Source organism: Ranitomeya variabilis, chromosome 7 (assembly GCF_051348905.1).
Source record: "Ranitomeya variabilis isolate aRanVar5 chromosome 7, aRanVar5.hap1, whole genome shotgun sequence".
NCBI lineage: Eukaryota > Metazoa > Chordata > Amphibia > Anura > Dendrobatidae > Ranitomeya > Ranitomeya variabilis.
In genome coordinates this window covers 215724261-215750446 of record NC_135238.1, presented here as the reverse complement: position 1 = coordinate 215750446, position 26186 = coordinate 215724261, and the positions used below count along the sequence as shown (strand labels likewise).

At 42.1% G+C, this 26186-nt stretch overlaps 1 protein-coding gene across 12 annotated transcripts in view; it reads left to right on the top strand.

Moving 5' to 3' along the window:
- The window catches only part of PKP4 (plakophilin 4), a 237583-nt gene that overhangs the window by 87887 nt on the left and 123510 nt on the right, over positions 1–26186 (top strand). The gene's annotated exons all lie outside the window — the stretch shown is intronic.

Below are 26186 nucleotides of genomic sequence, written 5' to 3'. Positions count from 1 at the left end.
TCTCATGCTTCTGCCATGCAATTAACACTTAACATAGGCCGGCTGTACTGTTATGATCCCTAGTGGCTGGGGATCACAAATAGATCAGCAAGTGATTAAACTAAGGACAAGCTCTAGGGAGATGGTAACTGGACTGATCGCAAATCTGAACCTATCCAACACAACTAGAGGTAGCCAGTGAACGTGCCTAAAAAATTCCTAGACGTCTCGAGCCAGCCTGAGGAACTAGCTACCCCTAAAGAGAGAGATAGACCTCGCTTGCCTCCAGAGAAATAATCCCCAAAGATATAGAAGCCCCCAACAAATATTAACGGTGAAGTAAGAAGAAGGCACATACATAGGGATGAAATCAGATTCTGTAAAAGAGGCCCACTAGTACTAGAAAGCAGAAAATAGAGCAGGGGTCTATGCGATCAATAAAAAACCCTTACAAAATATCCATCCTGAGATTTCAAGAACCCACACACCAACTAATGGTGTGTGGGGAGAAACTCAGCCCACTAGAGCAACCAGCAAGCGAGGAAATTAAATTTTAGCAAGCTGGAACAGAAAACATGATAAACACTGCTGATCAAAAAATGAGCAAACAAAACTTAGCTTGTCCTGGATGGACTGGGAGCAAGGTAGTCAGAAGGAATCTGAGTAGCACTGATTACATCGCCAGCCGGCAACAAGAGGAAGTAAAACAGAGCTATATAGGAACCTCCCAGAGGATAACGAACCAGCTGATAGCCAGAGACCAGCAGGATAACAGACAAAGCCACCAGGGGGAGCCCAAAGCAAAAGTCACACCATACCACCAGTGACCACAAGAGGGAGCCTGAACACAGAGTTCACAACAGACCTCCTCCAGAGTCTCTCCTGAAGCTCGACTCCCGCTGACAGGAGTTTTTTTTTTTTTTAAATAAAGTTTTACTTTTTAAAGAACTAGTAAACTTTTAGAAGTTTGTCCTGCTGTTACAGCTTGTGTTTAGTCATATTGATCTTTGGCGGACGCGCCCCTATACGTTCATTGATCGCTTAGGTAAAGGAACAGATTGTGTAGCCAGAGTTTGAGTAAAGCGGAGTAACACCCATACGTTTCCTCTGTAACCCCTTCACCCCTTGAGCGTTGGTTTGAGCACTATTTGGGGAGGGAGCTCAGTACCTGAATACTCATTGATGAACACTACCAAACCGGAGCCATAACATATAAAAAAAAATGTTTCGGGACCCTTTACTTATGATCACACAGTGTGGATACACTTTTTGGATTTTTCAAGCAGAAAAGTACCAAGTATTACAACACCGTTTGTGTAGAACGTCCATGTGGATTTTACATTGACAGCATATGGGTCCAATCTCACCATGTGCAATACATGGGGTAAAAACTCCAGCAAAATCTGTGACAAATCTGCATGGTTAGGTTTTTGCTGAGTGGAAACACTTAAGTTTTTGAGTTGTTTTGAGATTTGGGGGAGGTTTTGGAGAGTTTCTTTTCTGCTTGAAAATCTCAGGGCACAGATAGTGTACAGGTATTTGCTCTTTGAATCTATTTTTTACTGAGATTTTGGAGTGGAAACTTAAGTTTTCGAGTAGGATTTAGAGTTCATGCTCAGTTTCTGCTCTAAAAAAACCTCCGTAATGAGGGTGAAGATACCAAGCGAAGGGCTTTCTAACAGTAGCAAATGAAATCAAATTACCAAAAAGGTACCAGAAGAATAAAATAAAATTTTAAAGTGTTTCGCCTCTATCCAGCCTTCCTCAGGTGTTTGGCTAAAAACCTCCTTGTGCAAATTATGTTTTTGTGGATTTTTCCGCTTCGCTTTTGCCTTTTATTGGATGAAGATGTAGGAAATTCAGCTGCATAAGAAAGCATTGAGTTGCAGTTTTGACTCGGTTGCACCCGGTGAACCTGAGCAATGAGTCAGGCAGCTATTGAGAATTGTCATTTGCCTCCAGGGGGGATAAGTTTCTCCACTCACCTGAGGCCGGGATCACGCCAGCACAGATTTCCAGAGTATTTATGAGCCGGCAGGGTACAGTAAAGCGGCAGACAGGAAGACGCGCGCGTGAATTGCGCTTTCTGCCCTTATTGTGGATGTGTACATAATTCATTGGCACAGTTGTGCCGTGTGTTTGAGCCTTTCCTATCCTACAGTTCTCGTATTGTGCACAAACCATTGATGTCTTAGCGTGGCGCCTTTCCTCATAATTACAGCGCAGTGAACGGCAGAGAGGAGAGCTGTTTCAGGTGCGCTCCTGCACAGACATGCCCACAAATCCTTTTTATGTCGGTGATTTCTGCAAAACTCTATCCTCTGTACACAGCAGTCAGCCAGCCCTTCATCTGCTCTTCCTCTCAAATCACTAGTCTCCCATGTCCCTGCCATTTCTCAGACTATCTTCCCTGCGCCAAGATAGCAGCATATAAATGTTGATTTAATAACGGAGGAGCAGCGCCCAGGAAAGTGTACCCTGTGTATATAATCCAAGTCACAAATCTAGAACCACCTGATTAGAAGACCCTTCTCATTGTTTTAAAGTGGACCAGCTTTGCTCTTATTTTATTCCCAACACTCCCCTGAATTTTCCATTTTTTTCATTTTTAAAATACGTCGTACGGTTCCAGAGATATGGGCTTTTTTAGTTCATGCTATTTTTTTATGGTCTTTACCAAAGGGGCGTTGCTCAGTGTAATTATGCAGAAGAGCCTAAAGACACGCCCAAGAGGAAATTATCAATAGATAAAAAGTCACATATCTCTGGAACCATACAGTGGATTTTAAAAAATACGAAAACCGGTATTATCAGACATGAGGCGGGAATTAAATAAGACAAAAAGAACTGGCTTTTTTTTTTTCTTTTTTCTTTTTTTAAAAACCTTTTGACAGGCATTTATTTTAAATGCATAAAATGGACAAGTGTTTGTACAAATAAGCAACTTTGCAATTCACCCCCTGTTACAAATCCTCTGTGTGAGACTTTTAATTGTATAGTCTACAACTCGTAGTTTAGGTTACCATCTAAGCGGCAGTCTGAGTGGCCAGTTACCTAGGTAAGGAGCATGCACCACTCACAGGCGCTATACTAGTTTGGAGCATGCAGCGCTGCTCTGCAGCAGTCCATATTCCTGGAGACCTCCAGATTTATTACCCCTGCACTTCTCTCAATGCAGAGGCCAGGTTTCCTGAGCTAGCAGCCTGGGAGAGCGCTCGGCTCTGACCCTACTGAATCCTATGTAATGAGCATGCTCTCATCAGGGTCATTATGAGTGGAGGGTGAGGAGGTGACCTGTGACATCAGCTGTTATGAATGGTGGATTGCGTTTTATCTTCTGTTGATGGAGATGTTGCCTTTAGTGATGAGCATGTGTGCTGGGATAAGGTGTTATCTGAGCATGCTTGAGTGCTAACAGTCACTTCGGTGTACTTGAAAAATATGTTCGAGTCCCCGCGGCTCCATATACAGCCATAAGACATGCAGCTGTGGGAACATATTTTTCGAGCACGGCGAAGATACTCGGTTAGCACACGAGCATGCTTAGATAACGCCTTATCCCAGCATGTTTGCTCATCGCTAGTCGCCTTTCATTGTAATCATGTCTGTGATGATAATGAGCTTAGTGAAAAGTCATCTATGCAGACCAGATAGTGTGAGTCTAGTTGTAGGCTTAGTGGCCAAATATGAGAACTGAAGGGTATAATTTCAGCAATGGATTTCTCTAAAACAGCAGAATGGATTTCTATCATCGAGGTAAGTATTTAATCAGCAGTAAAGCACCTTTATATACCGTATATATATGCCCTTCGTTTGGGGTACAAAATCCTGATGACAAGTTTCCTTTAGGCCCTGTATTACCATGACAGTGGGTAATGTTTTTGCATGGTTGTTACGGTATATGTCACTATTTGTGCACAGTGTGGCGGTATTATTTGCCATTTATATATGTCATAACAGCCATTTTGGGGGGCAATGGGGCATGCTTTTCTAGGGCTTCTATTTTGATATGATGCCATACAAACATACGGTATATACTGTTGATGTAAGAATCTGCGGAACAATGGTTTTCTATATTGGACTTTCCAGGATAGAGACATCTTTGCATATATTTTTTTTTTTTTTGTAGTGCATGCATTATGTAAGAAATAAAATACATTTTAACCATTTTTGTTTCCGCAGCTTGCATATATTCTATTATATCCATACATTCCTCACTGCTCCGGATTCTTTACAAGGGGTGCAACTGCCGTGCCCAACAGCTCAATTCACATGCCATATTTTTTTGAGGATTAGGTGAAGCAATTTAGTCTTAAAATGTTCATGTGTTTTGCTGATATTGTAAAATGTAGCAGGTTTTCTGTAATCCTGTTAATAATCTCCTGCATGCCATTACGTTACACTGCAAGCTGCTGAATGCAGTCCGCAGGCAATCCTGCCGGCCACCTCCGCTTCCGCCTCTCCTTAGCGTTCACCGAGGCTCAAACCTGATTTTATTTGATGGGATCAGATTTGAGTTATGAGAGTAGAAAAAGTGGGCTAAAGACTAAAGTCTATCATAATGGACACTGAAAGGCACGGAGCAGCTTGCAATGGACTGTGCGCAGAATCAAAATGGGTAGTCATTTTAATAAAAATAACAAAAAATTGATGTAAAACATACATTGTAATAAAAAAAGATGGCAAAGTGCCCTGCATGCTTGTCGCTTTTTGTGCTCCTAGGTTGGGTATGAAGTGATACCACATCCATATAGTATACGCTCGGACACTGGCAGGAGCCATAATGTGACGCTGCCGGCCTCTGCACCGCGGCTTGTGGTCACCTGTGTCCTGCAAGGGGCGTTCCTGCACACTTTGCCTTATCGGGACCTGTAACCTTTAGATTGGCGGCTTTGACATGTCGCCTATCGCTGTATTAACAGTGATGACCGAGTGCAAATAGTCCTGTGTAAACGCTAATGGCCATTTGTGACGATAATGGCCCCGAGAATCGGGCTCTAGGCCGATCCCCGGTAGCCAAGAAGCCTAGGAATTTGCTAATGACTCCTAACTTTTTGGACTTTTTTATCCCTTTAAATCTGTAACAAGTGGGTAGTAACTTGTGGGTTAAACTAATAGAATAATAACGCTGCCATGAAAACCTCTTCGTGCCTGGGATTAAATATTGGCTATTATTAGGATTGGAGATCAATATCTGGGTGGCGGGGTCCTGAGCAGTACCGTATTGAATTCTGTTGGAAAAAAGAGGAAGAGTTTTCAAGGTGTATTTGAAGCGGTTTTTGATGTGGGTTTTGGAGCTCCAACACTTCCATCTGTCTGTTCTGGGGATTGTTGACTGGCCGCAGCGGTAAAACAATGACCACACCGCTGCAGCCAATCACAGGACTCGGCGTCTTTTGTTCTCTCTGGTCACTGCTGCAGCTTGTAAACAATCATCAGAGCAGCGGCAAAGAGGAAGAGTTGCACTCAGGGAGGGCGAATACCGGCTCCGTTTGTTGTTTTATACCTTTACTTTCTTGTGGACCAAAACAATTGACACTGGGGAAAATACTTTTTTTTCTACCTTTCTTTATGTCCTCCCGTCTTACCTGGCTTTTTTATATATTTTTTTTTTTTATTCTTAGCGTCGTTTCTTGGCCGCTGATATCACATCATTATTACGGCTTTATTAAGTGTAACTTCTTCTCCACCTAATTCTATTTAATCTGTAGTCATTCAGCTCCATGGTATCTTACATAATTGTAAATCGGGTATTAATTTGCGGTTTGATTTTTACTGTTCGCACTCAATTTATTTTCTTTATATTGAAATATTAATGGTAATTTCACTTCATTCCTCGTGTGGGGCGAGTTGTAACGCTCAGTAATGGTGTAGCGGTATTTAACACTTGCATTTTTGTACCGTCTGGTGACCACAGGTTGGCGCCACTGATCTCGCGTCCCTCGTGGGCGTCCCATCCGGCCCCTATCCTTAGGGTTAAGCCATTAATATCAGATCGGTGGGGGCCCGCTCTCCGCATCCTGATGATCAGCTTATCTATTTAATTTATGTTTTGATAGATTTGTTGTATTTTCTGGAGTGAAAGAAAGTTCTGCATTTTTTTTTTCACCCATCCAATAAATAAAGAAAAGACTCCAGTAATCTGGTCGGATTCTCGCTTTATTTCTTGTCTTTTGATTTCCCTCCAGCCCACAGGTTGATGATAAAATTCATTTCATCGTTAGCATATTGTTATCATCCGGTGTCTTTTTATCATGTTGCATTTATTACTTCAGGTCACCTTGTTTAACTGCAGATTTCCTCTTTCTTTTCTTTTTCTTTTCCCCCATAATGTGTATCTTTCTAATAAGTCTTTTACTTCACTGCAGAGCTGGATTCACATCTACACTGCTCAGGACTGCTGTATAACTTCTGGCATGCTGCTTCTGTCTGTGTATTAACTGTGGAAGGAAGAGCAGGAATCTCTGTCTGCATGCCATGCTGTGTATAAGAGACACTGATCTCCACCCACCCGCTCAGAGTGGACTGCACTTTAATAGTTATTCTTCATTTTCACCAGTTTTCCCCTCTGCAGGCTTAAAGTCCTATAATGGCCATAAATAGTGTAATATTTCTCATTTACAAACTCAGGGCAGCTTATTCTGAAAAATTAGTTAAAAGTACAGTTACCATTTACTAACCCGTTTTTTTTCTTTTCTTTAAAAAATAAAATACAGTACGTGCCCTCATCTACCAGAATTGTCAGTTGTGGTAATTTTTCTTTGTACTTTTGCATTCTATAGGACTGGGTCAGACTGTATAGGGAAGCGCCTCTTTGATGGATGGAATGGAGTTATTGGGTTATTCTTATATTATCAGTGGGAATACCTGTGGAACGACATAAAGAATTCTGAGGCTGGACTTACACGTGTCATATTGCTAGTATATGAGGCTGTTGACTCTTTGGGTGGACCGGTGAATCGCAGACCATGATAAGCACATGATAAGCACATGTGTAAATGTAGCAGAATTGTGTTTTTTAGTTTTACTTTTTTTGTACAATTAGTAAGGATTTTTTCTGCTTTAATTGGTATATTTATAAAATAAAAAATAATAATTGACCCCCTGATGAAGCCAAATTTTGGCGATACGTGTTAGGATTCCTTTGTCCCGCACAGGAAATTTTTGCTTTCCTTTATCCTTTCCCCTGGACTGGTATTTATCCAATGTGTTCATTCGCATTTGTTTTTTATTACTGGTACTGCTCATGTGATATTAGATTGTGTGCTGTTTTTTCCATTATTGTATGTATGTATATAGTTTGTTTTGTTTATTTTCTAGCATTTGTAGGTCACCTCTTTGCCTAACAGTTCTAGGAGGTTTTCCTTGGATATTTACTGATCTCTCCTGTGACGGAGTCTCTCGTCTCCTTATTTGAGCTTAGACTTTTACTCTCATTGTGGCACATTGGTTTTCTGCATGTTTTCTATTGGTTTAAATTTGTATCTGGTGTTTTTTTTTTTCTTTATTTTTTTTAATTACTGAATACAGATATTACATTTTGGGATGTGGTTGTCCAAGCATAGTGTTTTTTTTCTTCTCATTTTTATTGCTATGAAAAAAAATAGTTCACTTGTCTCCTTCGTTCCTTTACGCTTGTGCACCCCGTACACTCACATAGGCAGTATCACAGCCCTGCGACCAAAAGCGGCAAATTCATCTTCTGGCAGAACAAGCGCATATTCGGTGTGTGACCGCGCTCCACAGGCTCTAAGGAGGCTCTTCTAAATCTCAAGAATTGATTAAAAAGTCAAAGAAGAGAACAAGTATATGATACGTTTAGAAATGGCGACATCGTAACGCATCCTGGGAAAATGAAGCTCCTGCAAAAAAAGGGAAATCTGACTGGGATTTTGCATCCAGATGTGCGGAGTTCTCTGCAGTCTTTGCTGTGTTCCCTCTCGAAGATCTTGCTGAGAGAAATCACTTCTTAGGTCACTGAGAGAAATCCTTCCTTCCCAAAATGTGACCCAGCGTTCTCTTATGTGTCACTTCTTACAACCGTATGTGACCTATCCAGGGATACTATATATTACCTACAGGCCATGAGGTCTACAGACAATCCCGGGGCTCCTACTGCAAGGGAAGTGTGCGTACTAATATCCTGAGCAGCGTCATATGTCAGTGATGTGTATAAATATCAGGGCCGCCACTTCTGTTGGTGTCGCCCACAGCCGCCACTTCTGTTGGTGTCACTGACAGGCGCCACTTGTTGGTGTCGCGCATTGCCGCCACTTCTGTTGGTGTCTCCCACAGCTGCCACTTCTGTTGATGTCGCTGACAGGCGCCACTTCTGTTGGTGTCGCGCATTGCCTCCACTTCTGTTGGTGTCGTGCAGAGGGCAGGCTGCTGTTGGCATGTGATGGGAGGTCTTATAAAATGCATGAGGTTCTATTCTGCTATTATTTATTGGGAATAAATGGTGAACATTTAGGGAGGATGGGTAATGCTGCAGACGGTGCCCAAATGAGTGGACAATCATTAACAAGCCGTAACATTTTGGGAGGGATTTAAACTACCAGAAGATCTGAGCTGACCTCAGATCGCATCTAAAGACACCTTGCATTATGTATGTCTGTATTCTTTTAGGACGTGATGCCCTATACACTTCTGGTATATACACATAGTATAATATCCGGCAGTGATGGCGCTCGCCCCGCGGCTCCGTATATTCCCCCCGCACTTGTAAGATTTCCGTTCTGCATTCTTGGGATTTCCGCTGTGGAAGCCGCGTGCTTGTCCCGTATTCCTTCACTGCTGCTATCATCAGCGAGCGTGCCAGGCTGGATGTGTCAGGAGACTGATGCTCCACTGATGACCATTACTCATAAGGAAGCTTCTTACCGAGCCACGGCTGGGACTGATCCTGACCGTCCACGGCCGCTGCTTGTTTGTGGCATCAATCACTGATTACAGAATGTAAGCCAAACAATCATCCGTGATACGGGGAGTGACAACCCCGGCACTATTGCTGCTTTCTCAGGGGTTGTCAGACACGTTTCCGGCGGGACTCTGTATACTGGAGGAAAAGCTGCTGTAATTGCATTAGGTCCCAGTGTGTATTTCAGAGGCCCCTCTGCCATTTTAAAGGTTATCTGCCAGTATGTCTGTTTTATTATGGGCTTTCCTACAATGTCAAAATAACCCCCATGCAGGGGCGTCTTGGCTTTTCGGTAGCCCTGGCCCTAGCTGTCGAATCCCCAGCATTCATGAGAACAGCGCTCTGCAGAGCATGCTCAACCGCCACCCAACTTATTGTCAATGCCAGAAATTAGGCAGAGATTAAGCATGCTCTCCTCCACTCCATTAAAGGGAATCTGCCGCCTAATCTGAGAACAGCATAATGTAGAGGCAGAGACCCTGATTCCAACAACGTGTCACTCACTAGGCTGCTTGCTGTAGTTTAAATTATAGTTTTATCAGCAGGTGATTATCACTAGAGGACTAGTAAACCTGCTGCCAAGTAGTGCAACCATGCTCCTATCACTGATTAGCAGCTTTCTGTATACGCTGTGCATAGGCAGAAAGCTGCCAATCAGTGGTGTGGGTGGGATTATACAGCTCAATATTCAGAGACCTAGTAGATCTTCAGCCAAGGAAGCTGTGATTTTGTGAAAATGATAGTAAGCAGCCCAGTGAGTGATACATCTCTGGAATCAGGGTCTCTGTCCCTACATTATGCTGTTTTTTGAATGAGTAGCAAAAACTTGATAACAGATTTCCCTTAAAGGGAGCCTGGTAACTGATATATGTTGCCCAATCCATGGGCAGCATGTATTAGACACTTGCTGTTTTCTTTCATCTATGTATATTTAAAGAAGCACTCTTCCTCCTCCCATCCAAAATTGTATCCTCTTAATATCTTTCAATCATCATATTATATAGCACTGTGTACTTAAAATTGCTAATTTTTCCTTTCTACCCAGATAATGCTTCTCTTTTCCATTAGGGTCTATGACATCACTTGATTAATAACTGAATAGCTGAATCCTTCTACACTCTATGCAGAAACAGGAGGTCAATTTTCTTTGCACAAGTCATGAGTCACTGCAAAAGTCTATGGCAGGAGGAGGAGGCAGCTGGGTCAGAAGTTGAAGAGGGGAATGATAAATGCAGGCAAAAGAGACTTCCTGTTTCTACATAGAGCAGAGTAAAGAGATGAAATATCTGGGTAGAAAGGCAAAATGAGCAATTGTAAGTACACAGTGCTGTATAATATGATAACTGCAATATATTAGGGTAAAAACTTTGATGGGAGGAGGAGGGCTTCTTTAATGCATAGTTTCAGATAAAATCATAGTTTAAAAGCTGCCGGGGACTGAGCCGCATGGGAGACTAGTTGGATATGTGGGTCCCTGACTTCTCCTCGCCCCCTGCTCTGGAGTGACGGGTCTCTTCCTATAGATGCATGAAGGAAAGAACTGTCACTCCAGGGCACCAGTCGAGGAGAAGCAGGCAGGTGGACCCTCCTGTCCCACTGGTCTATAGTGCTGCTCGGTCCCCGGCCACTTGTATGTTCTTAGTTTGAGTAAACCACACATGGCTGAACGCAGACCTGATCCCTGCTGCCATGCCGTCTGTGGTCAGCGCTCAGGCTCCCTCTTCTAGCAGAGCCGTGGAATCCTGATTGCTGGGGGTCCCGGAGGTCAGACCCCTACTGACCAGTAATTTATTCCCTGGATCCAGATAACCTGGGACTTTGGGAAAACTCGATGCCAGATCATACATATCTCCATGCTATGTGTATAGTCAGTATGCCGTACAGGAGTGCTCTCCAGTCTGCCAATCTCTGCCACAATGCAGCCCCATTGCCCCAGCAGAGAGCGGTGTGTCCCCAGGAGTGCGCCCTGTGATTGGGGCGAGTGCCAGTGTGTTGGGCATCTTAGGAATACTCCTTATACAAACCCACTGAGGATCTGTATATGTAGTTCTTGTTGTGGTGCACAAAGCAAATCCTGATATATCCGCAGTATTTCTCATCCATGATGTATAAGTAGCGGCACATTCAGCGCCGCTGTGCAGGGAGCGTGCCCACATCACCGCTGCAGCCATACAGTGCAATCGAGCCTCATGGTGCACTCACTCGCTTATAATGTCCATATTATACCGCTACCTTCTATACAATAAAGCCGTATTATACCGCTACCTTCTATACAGTAAAGCCCTATTATACCGCTACCTTCTATACAGTAAAGCCGTATTATACCGCTACCTTCTATACAGTAAAGCCCTGTTATACCGCTACCTTCTATACAGTAAAGCCGTATTATACCGCTACCTTCTATACAATAAAGCCGTATTATACCGCTACCTTCTATACAGTAAAGCCGTATTATACCGCTACCTTCTATACAGTAAAGCCCTATTATACCGCTACCTTCTATACAGTAAAGCCTTATTATACCGCTACCTTCTATACAGTAAAGCCGTGTTATACCGCTACCTTCTATACAGTAAAGCCCTATTATACCGCTACCTTCTATACAGTAAAGCCTTATTATACCGCTACCTTCTATACAATAAAGCCGTGTTATACCGCTACCTTCTATACAGTAAAGCCCTATTATACCGCTACCTTCTATACAGTAAAGCCGTATTATACCGCTACCTTCTATACAATAAAGCCGTATTATACGCTACCTTCTATACAGTAAAGCCGTATTATACCGCTACCTTCTATACAGTAAAGCCGCATTATACCGCTACCTTCTATACAGTAAAGCCGCATTATACCGCTACCTTCTATACAGTAAAGCCCTATTAGACCGCTACCTTCTATATAATAAATCCCTATTATACCGCTACCTTCTATACAATAAAGCCCTATTATACCGCTACCTTCTATACAGTGAAGCCCTATTATACCGCTACCTTCTGTACAGTAAAGCCGTATTATACCGCTACCGTCTATACAGTAAAGCCGTATTATACCGCTACCTTCTATACAATAAAGCCGTATTATACCGCTACCTTCTATATAATAAAGCCCTATTATACCGCTACCTTCTATACAACAAAGCCCTATTATACCGCTACCTTCTATACAGTGAAGCCCTATTATACCGCTACCTTCTGTACAGTAAAGCCGTATTATACCGCTACCGTCTATACAGTAAAGCCGTATTATACCGCTACCTTCTATACAATAAAGCCGTATTATACCGCTACCTTCTATACAGTAAAGCCGCATTATACCGCTACGTTCTATACAATAAAGCCTTATTAGACCGCTACCTTCTATACAGTAAAGCACTATTATACCGCTACCTTCTATACAATAAAGCCGTATTATACCGCTACCTTCTATACAGTAAAGCCCTATTATACCGCTACCTTCTATATAATAAAGCCCTATTATACCGCTACCTTCTATGCAGTAAAGCCGTATTATACCGCTACATTCTATGCAACGAAGCCCTATTATACTGCTACCTTCTGTACAGTAAAGCCGTATTATACCGCTACCTTCTATACAATAAAGCCCTATTATACCGCTACCTTCTGTACAATAAAGCCGTATTATACCGCTACATTCTATACAATGAAGCCCTATTATACCGCTACCTTCTGTACAATAATGCCCTACCATACCGCTACCTTCTGTACAGTAAAGCCCTATTATACCGCTACCTTCTATGCAGTAAGCCGTATTATACCACTACCTTCTGTACAATGAAGCCCTATTATACCGCTACCTTCTGTACAATAAAGCCGTATTATACCGCTACATTCTATACAATGAAGCCCTATTATACCGCTACCTTCTGTACAATAATGCCCTACCATACCGCTACCTTCTATACAATAAAGCCCTATTATACCACTACCTTCTATGCAGTAAGCCGTATTATACCACTACCTTCTGTACAATGAAGCCCTATTATACCGCTACCTTCTGTACAATAAAGCCGTATTATACCGCTACATTCTGTACAATGAAGCCCTATTATACCGCTACCTTCTGTACAGTAAAGCCGTATTATACCGCTACCGTCTATACAGTAAAGCCGTATTATACCGCTACCTTCTATACAGTAAAGCCCTATTATACCGCTACCTTCTATATAATAAAGCCCTATTATACCGCTACCTTCTATGCAGTAAAGCCGTATTATACCGCTACATTCTATGCAATGAAGCCCTATTATACTGCTACCTTCTGTACAGTAAAGCCGTATTATACCGCTACCTTCTATACAATAAAGCCCTATTATACCGCTACCTTCTATACAATAAAGCCCTATTATACCGCTACCTTCTATGCAGTAAGCCGTATTATACCACTACCTTCTGTACAATGAAGCCCTATTATACCGCTACCTTCTATACAATAAAGCCGTATTATACCGCTACATTCTATACAATGAAGCCCTATTATACCGCTACCTTCTGTACAATAATGCCCTACCATACCGCTACCTTCTGTACAGTAAAGCCCTATTATACCGCTACCTTCTATGCAGTAAGCCGTATTATACCACTACCTTCTGTACAATGAAGCCCTATTATACCGCTACCTTCTGTACAATAAAGCCGTATTATACCGCTACATTCTATACAATGAAGCCCTATTATACCGCTACCTTCTGTACAATAATGCCCTACCATACCGCTACCTTCTATACAATAAAGCCCTATTATACCACTACCTTCTATGCAGTAAGCCGTATTATACCACTACCTTCTGTACAATGAAGCCCTATTATACCGCTACCTTCTGTACAATAAAGCCGTATTATACCGCTACATTCTATACAATGAAGCCCTATTATACCGCTACCTTCTGTACAATGAAGCCCTTTTATACCGCTACCTTCTATATGATAAAGCCCTATTATACCGCTACCTTCTATACAATAAAGCCATACTATACCATTACTGTACACAGAATATATTCTCTTTGCCAGTAAAACCGCAATAACCTAAATTGCTTAACAGAAGGATCCGCAAAACCCTCCTCCGTCGCGGAGTCTGTTCTCGCAGCTTTATATTGCAGACTGCATTAAAATAAATAGTTCCGCCTCATAATATTACAGAGAACAGCGGCACACAGAACGTGAACGCTTATTTACTTTGCATTTAATGTCTGTAAATTCCTTTTTTTTATGTCGGCGGGTAATTCTTACACCTTTATTGCCTTAGAAATGAATCCAGTCTCTGACTATAATGGGTAAAGTTATCAGGACCCGCAGCCCAGTGATTCTCATCGCTGATGATGGCAGTATTAAATTGTGTTCGGCACATGTACAGTAGTATTTCTGACACGTGTTTGGCACATGTTATGTACGGTAGTTTTTCTTAAACGCTAGTTCAGCGCACATAATGTACAGTAGTTTTTCGGACACCCGTGTTGAGCACGTTATGTACGGTAGTTTTTCTTACACGCTAGTTAAGCGCACATTATGTACAGTAGTTTTTTTCTATGCATGTTCGGCACTTATGTACGGTAGTTTTTCTTACACGCATGTTCAGCACATATAATGTTCGGCACGTCTTATGTACGGTAATTTTTCTTACACTCTTGTTAGGCGCACATTATGTACAGTAGTTTTTTTCTATGCATGTTCGGCACTTATGTACGGTAGTTTTTCTTACACGCATGTTCAGCACATATAATGTTCGGCACGTCTTATGTACGGTAATTTTTCTTACACTCTTGTTAGGCGCACATTATGTACAGTAGTTTTTCCCTACACATGTTCGGCACTTGTTATGTACGGTAGTTTTTCTTACACGCATCTTCGGCACATGTAATGTTCGGCACGTCTTATGTACGGTAGTTTTTCTTACTGAACATTACATGTGCCGAAGATGCATGTAAGTAAAACTACTGTACAGAAGTACCAAACATTACATGTGCTGAAGATGTATGTATTTATTTACGGTAGTTTTTCTTACACGCATGTTCGGCACATTTAGATGAGTCTTGAGTTCCGGCTTTTTCTGTGGAAGGTAAATGCCGCTTCGTTTGATCTGAATCCGTGGTTGGAACAAGTCCCCTGTGATTGCTTCATAGCAACTTGTTTGTGAAGATGACTAAGATGTAAATCTGCGCTCGCGTACCGTCTCTCCACATCCGTCTGATTAGCCCTTACAGATGCAAAGTCTTCATATTCTCTTCTTGTTTTATGTCTGGACCAGAAATTTTTAAAAGTGAAGTAAATTGTAGGCGGTGAAGCAGCCGGGCCTGAAGCCGTTTTATTTTACATGTTACCAAGAGTTGTCAATAATGCAAAGAAAATAACGACAAATTTTTTTTATTTTATTTTTTTTTAATTTATTTATTTTTTTTAAATGCAACTTCTGATATTTCGCAATCGTCCTGGCATTTCATGGTTTGGAAAGTTTGGTTTTTTTCCCCGGTTTTTTTTTTCTTTTTTCCTGATCTTAAATTCTTGTGCACTGATTGAACAGATGGTTTCTGGGCTGCTTGACATTAATGAAAAGTGTTAAATGAGATCTGCAGTAGATTTCCTTCAAGTAGGTTTTTTTTTTCCTTTTTTTATGTATGTGAAAAGTAAATGCCATTATAGTATCAGTGAATAAGAATTTAAGAAATTAAAATTGACCTGCGTGGTGTCCCGAAATCCTCAGCTTCTCCATTTCTGCTGCCGATGTCTGTGCGGATTTTGTGCAAATGGTGAGTCTAAAAAAAAAATGGAACTTTTTTTTTTTTGCATTGACAATCTACGTATATGGCATATAGGAACAGACCCTTGAGGGGCTGTCCTGCCCAGTGCAGCTTGCGGAGACCTAAGGCGATGTTCACATGTTGCGGTTTTGCTGCGTTTTTTTCTTCTTTTTTTTTTTCTTTCTAGTGCATGCTGATAGTTTATTGCCAAAAAAAGGCTGATTTAACTTCCTTTAGGTTTTTGCACCAAAACCGCAGCTAAAACTGATACTTGCGTTTTTTGCTGCGTTTTTGCACTTACCCATTGTTTCCTATGGGTGAAAAAACGCTGAAAGTGACATGCTGCAGTTGGCAAAAACGCAGCAGTTTTCCAAGTCAGTCAGGAAAAGAAAAACTAATGTGTGTGCGTGAGAGTTCTGAGATCTCATAGACTTTGTTGGTACTGTAAAACGCAGTTTAAAATTTGCATAAAAATGACAAAATCGCAATGTGTGAACATAGCCTTACAGTGTGTAATATACCCGCTGTTATGATTCTGCTCTGCTACCCTACTACTCTCAAACCTGCAGTCTCGTGCCAACTTGCTTTTAATCAGCTTATCTGAATAGATCATTGAGAAAAGCAGAAGTAGATGGAAATCGGCCCGTGACGGCATTATGTGACGATGTGTGACAAGCACCTGAAGCCGCCAGCAGAGGAAAATCCACACTATTGGGATTCCACAAGCTGCAGTTCTTGCCGAAAAACTTGCACTGGGCTGGACAACCCCTTTTAATGTTTGGTGTTTTTAGCGGTGGCTTTTTCCTATTAAGTGTTTTGGTTTATGTAATCCGCAGACCCCAAATGAAAAGTTTGGATGGAGGAAGTTGGATTTAGGCCTATAAATGAGTCATGAAATATTATTTTATTCTGCCAGCTATTTTTTAGTTACCGACCTCTGGGGCACAGGATGTTTGCTGAACAATAGGCGGAATGTGCTTCTGCCAAACTCTGGCACCGTGATAATTGTCAGAACTTGTCGCTCTGAAATTCTGCGGAGATCGTAGCATCTCAAAAAAAAAAAAAAAAAGCTTGATAAAGAACTGTGTTCGAAACGCGTGGCTTGCTGATCATCCTGTCCTTAATTTTTTACGTTTTGATGGAAAAAAGACAAGTTAAGATATTTTACCGGAAGCTGGAACTCCCTTCTTTTCCTCTACAGGACTATGTGGCGCCCATAATACTGTATGGAGGACTATATGGCGCCCATAATACTGTATGGAGGACTATATGGCGCCCATAATACTGTATGGAGGACTATGTGGCGCCCATAATACTGTATGGAGGACTATGTGGCGCCCATAATACTGTATGGAGGACTATATGGCACCCATAATACTGTATGGAGGACTATGTGGCGCCTATAATACTGTATGGAGGACTATGTGGTGCCCATAATACTGTATGGAGGACTATGTGGTGCCCATAATACTGTATGGAGGACTATGTGGCGCCCATAATACTGTATGGAGGACTATGTGGCGCCCATAATACTGTATGGAGGACTATATGGCACCCATAATACTGTATGGAGGACTATGTGGCGCCCATAATTCTGTATGGAGCACTATATGGCGCCCATAATACTGTATGGAGGACTATATGGTGCCCATAATACTGTATGGAGCACTATATGGCGCCCATAATTCTGTATGGAGCACTATATGGCGCCCATAATTCTGTATGGAGCACTATATGGCGCTCATAATACTGTACGGAGGACTATATGGTGCCCATAATACTGTATGGAGGACTATGTGGTGCCCATAATACTGTATGGAGGACTATGTGGCGCCCATAATTCTGTATGGAGGACTATAATGTCTGGTTTCTGAGCTGTTGTAGAATGTACAATAGATATCACTCATGTAATGTAAGAAGTAAGTGACATCTTTTGCATTGTACTATACCTACATTTCTTTGCCATATTTGTGCATCATGAATTGTGGTATGTGTTTTAAAGAGATCCACAGAGACTTTCACCCGGGGCCCACGAAAACCTGGAGCCGGCTCTGTATCAGGAATCTGCCAAGAACTGCATGGGAGGACCTGGTCAATGACCTGAAGAGAGCTGGGACCAGAGTCTCAAACATTACTTTTGGAAACACACTACGTCGTTATGGATTAAAATCCTGCAGGGCACACAAGGTCCCCCTGCCCACACCAGCACATGCTCAGGCCTGTTTGAAGCTCACCAATGACCATCTGGATGATCCAGAGGAGGCACGGGAGAAGGTCATGTGGTCAAATGAGACCAAAATAGAACTTTTTGGTATCAACTCAACTTGTTGTGTTTGGGGGAAGAAGGATGAGAACATCGCCAAGAACATCATCCCAATCGTGAAGCATGGTGGGAGAAATATCATACTTTGAAGGCGTTTTTCTGCAAGGGGGACAGGACGACTGCACCGTATTGAAGGAAGGATGGATGTGGTCATGTATCGCGAGATTTTGGCCAACAACCTCCTTCCCTCAGTAAGAGCATTGAAGATGGGTTATGGCTTTGTCTTCCAACATGACAATGACAGTCAGGGCAACTAAGGAGTAAGAAGCTTTTCAAGGTCCTGGAGTGGCCTAACCAGTCTCCAGACCTGAACCCAGTAGAAAATCTTAGGTGGGAGCTGAAACTCAATGTTGCCTCTTGGGAAATGCAGAGTTTTTACTATGTATCTGTCTCCCCTCTCTAAAGAAGTTAGTGTTTCTTTACATTTTAATCCAAATCTTTATGTGCAGGACTGATACATTACACAGCATCGGTAGTGTGAGTGAAATAAACCATGGCATGCTCTGTCAAATGCGGTTTTAAAGGGGTAATTCAACCCCACTCTTTTCAGCCTTGGAAGGTAGTGAACATGGATTTACATGAATGTAGCAATCTTCTCTTTTCCTTCCTCATATCTGAAATGATAAATGAACTCGGGATTGTATGAATAGTAAAAAAAAAAAAGGCTAGCACAAGGGTTACAATGATCCTGGGGTACGTGCAATGTGTGGTCTGCTCTTATTCCTCATGGGCCGGACTAGTGATGTTCCGCCCCCAAGGGGAGAAACCAGGGCGGTCCAGTCATCGAACTTATCAGAAGTAATTACCAATGAATATTCTTTGTCATGATCACATGACCTATAGTCTAATTTAGGATGTTTTGCTACAAATGTTAGGAACCAGAGGATATTGTGGATGATCACATGGTGTAGTTTTTTGTGTATATATAGTCGTTTCACTTCCCATTTTTCCTGTGTCTCTACACTAAGATTATTCTTATTAAACTCCAGTTAAACATTTACATGCCTATTTTTGTATGTCTAATTGTGTTGTCACAGATACCATAAAATGACTTCTATTGTCATTTCTCCCAAAAACTAATTTCGCGCTGAACAATCGACTTGTTAGGTCACCATCTAATGGAAAATGCAGCGCCTTCTGGTAACAGTCCAAAAAAGTGTCAGTGTCCCTTTATGGCACCGTGTCAGGTGTTGCTTCCATACCACATTGTTAGGTGATACACATCTAATGCCAGGGACTTATGGCCCAAGTCGGTCGGAGCTTTGGTGTTTTGCTTAAAGCATCACGATCACAGGGACCCTAGAACACAGCGCAAGCTTTATCTAATGCGACGTATCTGCCAGATCCTGGTTCGCTCTAGTGCTGGAGTCTTGTGAAATCTGATAAGGAATGATTGAGAGAATCATCAGACAGAATGATTGATTATGGATGTACAATGATGGGGGTTGGTCACGGGGTCGTTTCTTATCTGTGGAACTGGGTTTGGATCTAATTATGGTGATTAATGATCTTGTATTGTCAGGTGCTGAGAGTATACTCTTTATAACAAATTAATATAAATAACGGGACGTATGACCAGAGACTTAGTTTGTTCTGTACTGATTCACTTCTAAATGTATCTTTATAAGGATCAGAGCTCTTGTTTTCTGGTACAAAGCTCCAAATCACCCGGAAAGATATGGGGTAACTGATAAAATTGTGCATGACTGTGTCAACCACTAGAGGGAGCCTTCTAAGTTTTTATTAAAGGGAATCCGTCATCAGGTGTTTGCTATGTAATCTTGGAGCAGCATGATGTAGTGTCATGGTTCCAGTGATGGATCACTTACTGAGCTGTGTTTTGCTCTTTTAGTAAAATCGGTGTTTTATCAGCAGGAGATTATCACTACAGGACTAAGTGCCTCATGCCTCCTTGTCCAGCCAGTCCCCCAGCACTGATTGGCTGCTTTCTGTGTACATTGTATAGTCAGAGAGCTGCTAATCAGTTGGGTGGGCGGGGTTATGCACAGCTCAGCATTCCGAGCTCTGCAGCAGAGAAAACTGGGATTCTATCACAACTGTTGCACCCATTAAAATACACATTTCAGGAATCGGGGTCTCTGCTCCTACAACATTCTTATGTCAGATTACATAGCAAAAACCTAGTGATAAGTTCCCTTTAAGTTGAATGTATAACCGGAGCTCCCCCTAGTGGCGACAGCAGGCAGACAGAATTTTATCTCCTGAGTGCCCCTCGCCTTCAGCTGCAGTTTGTTTTAAAAAGAAAATAAAATTCTTTACTTTTTCTCCCCAGGTCCAGCAGCTTAGCCTTCATTGCTTCTCCCTCCTGTTGTTGTCTGCAGCGTTGTTGTCATGTTTTCAGCACTGCAGCCAATCGGTGCACTCAGCTGCTCTGCCTGTAGAGACAGCAGGAGTTACTTATTGCTACCAAGCTCACTGATTGGCTGCAGTGCTGCAGACAATAACAAACATTGCGAGTAGTGGTGCACACTTAGCGCTGGACCTGGGGAGGGTGAGTTTTTTAAAAAATAATTATTTTAATTTACTTTTTTACAAGCTCTAGCAATTTTTATAGTTGTATTTAGATCTTTTGCAGCGATAAGGAGCTATGTCCACACTCCAGTTACCACTGAAGCCCCTCATTCTCACACTCGCCCGTCCCGCCCTCTTAGGACTCGCTCGTTATCCGTCTGATATCTTATCTAACTACCACAAGGATTAAGGTCCTAACGAGCAGAAGGTAAGCGCAGAGGCCGGATTTTCCTGCATTATGCTTATGGCAGAAGATATTTTTGATGCGTTCCTGTATTAAAAATGTAGAAATATTATTATTTTCCTGCAGAAAAGGCACTTACCTGTAGGGAATTGGTTATTATAATGCCAACATAACCGTTCACTTATGCAAAAATCATGTTCTATAAATTTGCACGACCTAATCAGCCGATGTGGCGGCATTATAATCCGCGCTGCTCCGTCACGTGGCTTTTCAAGGTCGTATACATGAGGTATAATGAGCCGCTCTTTTAAATGGAAATTCAATATTTCATCCGGGCTGATTACCATCTTCAGACGAGGATGGATAGAATTATTACCTGTGCCTGGGAAATAGACGGGACAGCTTTTAAAGGGACCTATCGGCACGTTTTTACATATAGAAGTGGTACGACTTGTCACGCAGTAAATAAAAATACATGATTTTATTTTTTAAATATCCGATGTGCCAGTCATGAGAAATCTACTATAGAATCTATATGTAAATCGGGCTGGAAGTGCTCTAGAGGCGTGTGAGAGCACTTGAATGGATTGACACGCCCCCACTGCACTTCCAACCTAATTTGCATATGACTTCTACACTAGATTTCTGGTGACCGTCACATCGGAGCTCGACAAAAAAGATGTCGTTTTTATAGGGGGACAAGTGCCTATAGTGATAACACTACTTCCATATGTGAAAACCTATTGACGGGTTCCCTTAAAAGGACCGCCACCCTGCTTTCCCAGACTCCTGAATGGCAATGATAAACTGTCATAAGAACAGATGACATAACTGTCAGGCACATTTTAATAGAAGGCGCTGATGCACTTAAATATGCAAATTGCCTCTTCAGAGAAAAAGAGGACTTGAACGCTATAGCGCCACCTGTTGGAAGTAGCAATCCTACAAGTCACAATCAACCCTTTAACGAGTCTTGCAATATGACTAGACACTAATCACCATTATAACTTAAAGGGGTTTTTACAATTTCAGAAAACGCCGGTCTCCTGGCTGCAGTTAGTTTAAAAAAATAAATAAATAAAATTGTTCTTACTCACCCTCCCCAGGTCCAGTGCTGACTTCACCCCTACTAATGGTGTTAATTGTCTGCAGCACTGATGTCCTGTCGACATCACTGCAGCCAGTCAGTGATCGTTAGTGGCTTGTACCCTCTATTCCGCTGAGCTCACTGATCGACTGCAGCGTTATCAATGTAGCATAAATGCTGCAGACAATGGGATCAGCAGTGGAAAATCTGCATTGGACCCGGGAAAGTTGAGTAAAGCACTTTTTTTTTTTTTTTTTTGCAGCAGCAAGGCGCCGGGGGTTTCTCAAAATTGGAAAGATAGCAGGGCCCTGCCCTGATCTTGATAAAACGGTCTGTCTGGGGGTCTACTTGTTGGAGGTTGTGTGCGCACCGAGATAACAGACATACAGGAGTGTTGTACCTGCGGCTGCTGCAGTCCCATGTATGAATACGTGTGAATGACCCTGAGGACCCCCGATCTTTATTATTGGGGGTCTTAATGGCCAAACCCTCAGCAATTTGTGTTTTTGTTTTTTTTTATTTTGTTTTCATCTGCCATTTTCTAAAAGTGGGGGTCCCAAACCCCCTTCTTTTTCACTCCATGAGGAAGCACTGTGAAAGAAGCATGCAGGATTTGGGGGGGCTCGGGACTTTCATTCTACTAATCACCGGGGTCCCTGAATTCAGTCGATGGTTCATGTTAGGACAACCTCCATAACGGACGGCATATCTCATTGCAGTAGATCATGTCCGCGGGCCGTTCCCGGTGGCGGCAGAATTAAGGCGTGATGTTATCTCGCCCCGTGGACCCTCGCCCTGAGTTGCCCCCATCCTGCAGGAGTCCTTTATCCCACTTCTATATTCAGGACTTGCCGTACCAAGTGCAGCTGACATCGTGTCCTCTCATGAACACCTCCTGGAAATAATGAAGTCGCTCGCTTCGCCCTGTGGTACGGGATAGTGTGGATACAAATATTCCTGATGACAGGGGATGAAAATTCAATCTGCATTTCTCCAACCCTTTGCGGATGATGGGAATAGCCCGTTTCTACCCAGAGATCATCCATTTCATCTAAATCTCCTATTTAGCTTCCAGGCACTGTCACTGCTCGTACGAGAATGGCCTGAAGTAAATGACAAGCATGAAACGCTAAGCATATTCGCGCCAACATGTCGCCTTTAATATATGTCCGCGTTAAAATGTGTGTTGAAAACTGTTGCGTTATGGACTACATGAATAATCGAAGAGATAAGAATACTCATTAATTTAAAACAATTCATCCGTCTCCTAGGGGCCAATGAATGGACGAGCGTAGAATAAAGGAAGCGAGACTGCACGGTCAGACTACACCGGGTTTGTTTGTAGTCTGTTACCATGGAGACAGATTTTCCGTTGGAGCTTTAAATTCAAATGGCTGGAGACTATTCAAAGTTGCTTCCAAAAGGTTTGATATTTATAAAAAGAAATAAAGGTGGGACTCGCATCCAGCCTTTATTACTTGTAGGGACACTCCTCTCGTGAGAATAAAATGATTTTTTTTTTATTTTTAACATTCTATGTTTTTACTATTGATGCTGCATAGGCTGTGTGGGCTCTGACTGGAGGGGCGTAGGGAGGGGTCAATTCACGGCCGGACTGTGCCTGTCGCTGATTGGTCGAGCCCAGCCGGCCGCGACCAGTCAGCGACGCGGGATTTCCGTGACAGACAGACAAACAGACGGAAGTGGACCTTGGACAATTATATATAGTTCTCTGCTGATACCTGTAGTCTAACGGTCGCACAATGGATAAATGAGGCTCATGGATAAGATTAGAATGTGCGACCTTTATGGAATTGTTCTGTTACCAGTAGTAAATGGAGACATGATGACAGATTGAGTTTTGCGATGCCACCTCGTGCTCCGGTGTAATGTGACATTGGGCTATAATCCGGTTACAATTCGGTCATAGGTTTTAGCCATTATGAAAAAAAAAAAAAAAAAAAAGTTTTGTAACTTTTTACTTCCTCCTTACTCAGAAGAAAATCACATGAAGCTGAAATCCTCATGTGATTTTTTTTTATTTATTTTTTTTTTAAACAAAATGTCTTTTGATGGTACCATACTGTCTCCACAGTTACAGGACACGAAGCCTTCATGACTCTGACCCCTGCTCAGCAATACAGCACTGTCAGTACAACAATATCACATTCCATTTTTTTATTTTTTTTAAATGCAAAATTGAGTATGAAATATTTGATAGCCTTGAATAGCCATCGCCTGCAGCCACCTTGGAGTATCATTAATACTGGTGGAGCCGCTTATGATGCACTTTCCGGTCTAATGCATTATCCAGTCCCTTTTGTTAAGTGATTCCTCTTCATTAGCAAACTTCCAGCACTATAGGTGCAGGAACTTCCTTTCTCTAACTTCCCACCCTACATGGATCCAAACTAAAAGCCCACCTCTCTTTGAGGCTGGTATGTAGCTTAGTAGCATTTCCTCTTCCTTAGCATTCTTCCAGCACTATAGGTGTAGGAACTTCCTTTCTATTAGGCTGGTATGTTGATTAGTAGATGGGAGAGTAAAAGCAAAATAAATTCATGATATCATCTATCTCGCCGTCAAACAAAAGATTTGGGCTATTGAATTCCAACTCTTATGTTTGCTGGACATAGGTATTGGGTTACCTATGTCCCCCGACATAAGAGTATTGGCTGATCCCACCAAAAGCGTCAAGATCAGGTGACTTATCTGTATGGGGCCTTTACTCTCAAACTACTTAACTGTTTTTTGTCTCTTTTTCTGCCCTGCAATGGGTTTTAATTCTGGCGGGTGATTTAGATGAAGCATTGTGTTCCGCATTGTTCGGCCTTTCTTCGGCTGCTGGATTTCTGCTATCTCCTCCAACCACCAGGTTGCACATGAATGAAGCGGTGACAGAACTAGGAGGAGATTTGTACTATTTTGGCTGATACATGCTCATGTATGTGGGGGTAGGGATATACTACAGAGAAGAATAATTTAGGTCTGCCCCCCACCTCTCACCTTAGCTAATGTACAGAGGTCATAGTAAACCTGATCATTAGGCTCCTTTTAGAATAAATGCCTCTTGCCGTCACAGCGCTGCTGAGCTGTGTAGAAAATGGATTATATAGTCTTTGAATACAATATACACAAATTATTATTATTCCTGTTTTTTTCTAAGACTTTGCATTGACAAAAGACTCCTTTACTTTAAGCACTAGCCATAAGGACGCTGTTTGTCTCTGTAATTGGATTCTTATTTTAATGGGTTTTTATGAAAGCCATTGTCCGGTCCTATGTAAATAAAGCGTTATCACTATATACGGTAATATAATATGCAGCTTTATGCTTTTGTGTTTTCACGTCCACAATCTTATTTTTGAGGTCTCCTCTTGCTATGTGTGAATGAAACAATCTTCACTGGCTGAAAACCTGTTCTGATTGCACCCTTCAGCGTCCATACGGAACACAATTTATGGTTTAAATTTAGATAGAAATGTTACAAATAAATATCTATATATAATTTAAAACATTCTATTCTAAAAATGAGCATTACAGTTTCTTCTATTTCCCTTGTATCAGCCTAAAGGTTTCATCTCCGGATGTGTCTTCAGGAGCTCAGTGCTCCCCAGGCTGCTGACTTCCTGGTTCCTGGGGGGCTGTGTGCTCCTGACTGATAGTTCTTGTGGCACCACTGGTCTGAACTGTGCTCCTCCGATGCTGCTACAAGAGACTGTTAGTTTTTCTTCTGTAGCATTGGATGAGCAGTAGGGCTGAAGCTGGCCAGGATTAGGAGATTACTGAATGCTTCAGTGATTGCGGCCGGCCTTGGAGCAGCACTTACAAGCTCTCTCGGGCAGTGCTTACAAGTAGCACTGGCACTGAACAGGAGACCAAAAAAGAGAAGAAAAAATGCAGGGAGAAATAGTAAGTTAATTCTATTCCATTTTTAACTATTTAAGCTGTGTATAGCCATTAAGGCTTTGTTCACTCCTAGTGTTGCTTCAGTAGAGCCGCAGATGTTCCACTCTTCGGAGAATCCCGGTGGTCTCCCTTTTTTCGGTCGGTATGTTCCACCAGGAACTTCTGAGGTTCTCTACTGTGAAGGTAACATGTGACTACCATTGTAATGAAAGGGATAAAAAAAAAAATATTGCGTACCTCTGTGTAAGAAAAGCTCTTCCATACAGTAACCATTGTCAGCGTATGCTGGAAAGACACACTTTTAGCATACGCTGAAGTATAGCGCTTATGGTTTAACTTACTGTCTGTGCAGGCGTTTTCCCATGATGATGATTTAGAAACTGTTCACGTCTACAATTTTGCAGGTTATTTTTATGAACGTTCTTCCTTCTGTCCTTTTACTTCTAGTGTCTCATATATTTTGCCAAAGTAACAAAGTATTCCAGACTACACCTGGTTATTT